Source organism: Sinocyclocheilus grahami, unplaced genomic scaffold (genome assembly GCF_001515645.1).
Source record: "Sinocyclocheilus grahami isolate Dianchi unplaced genomic scaffold, SAMN03320097.WGS_v1.1 scaffold713.1, whole genome shotgun sequence".
Classification (NCBI taxonomy): domain Eukaryota; kingdom Metazoa; phylum Chordata; class Actinopteri; order Cypriniformes; family Cyprinidae; genus Sinocyclocheilus; species Sinocyclocheilus grahami.
Window position 1 is genome coordinate 204,275 of NW_015505892.1, and position 757 is coordinate 205,031.

General features: G+C 36.3%; 1 protein-coding gene across 11 annotated transcripts in view; it reads left to right on the plus strand.

The window, feature by feature from the left end:
- ccdc9b (coiled-coil domain containing 9B) overlaps positions 1 to 757 on the plus strand; it is a 47,326-nt gene that overhangs the window by 33,907 nt on the left and 12,662 nt on the right. The gene's annotated exons all lie outside the window — the stretch shown is intronic.

The following is a 757-nucleotide window of genomic DNA, read 5'->3' on the forward strand; positions in this document are numbered from 1 at the left end:
AATAATAATAATATATATATATATATATTTATGTATGTATATAACAACAACAACAATAATAGTGATCAGGCAGAATTATTTTCATCAGTCTGTTACTACAGTGAGATTTTAGAGGCCTGATTTTCTTTATGTAAAATATATATAATTTTAATTATAATCTATTCTTTCTTGATTTTGGAGTAAAATATGATCTGGACGTTTCCTTGTGAGACTTGGGATGACATTTGACTGGGGGAAAAAAATCGCTGTGACGTGATTGTTCTGTTCTCTTGTACTGGACATTCACTGATCAAGTGTTTTTCTATCTTCTACCTCCCACAAAACGATCGGCCCTACAGCGTCTCGCGGCCCTGAACGATCTCTAGTGCTTGCAAACCGTCCCAAATAAGGCAAGGCATTCAAAGCACCCTAAAAATAACCCCCTTTCCCTTCCACTCAATAGTGCTCACAGGGGGGAGATCATTTCTTCCAGAGAAACCCATTTGAAGACTTCCAGACATTTGTTAACATTTGGCCTGAAGTCTTGTTTGTGGTACTGCATGCTCAGGTTTGCTGATGATATTACTGACAGCATCTCTGCATCATTATATACAGAAAACACAGATGATGCACTTTAAATGTGGCGCAGAGATCCAGAGCCTGGATACACAAAAGCCTTACGCTAAGAAAACCCTTTGATATAACTATAAACTAATTACCACTAGATTTTCAATGTTCAAATTCTTTTCAGTTCAATGTTAAAACATTTATCTCAGTT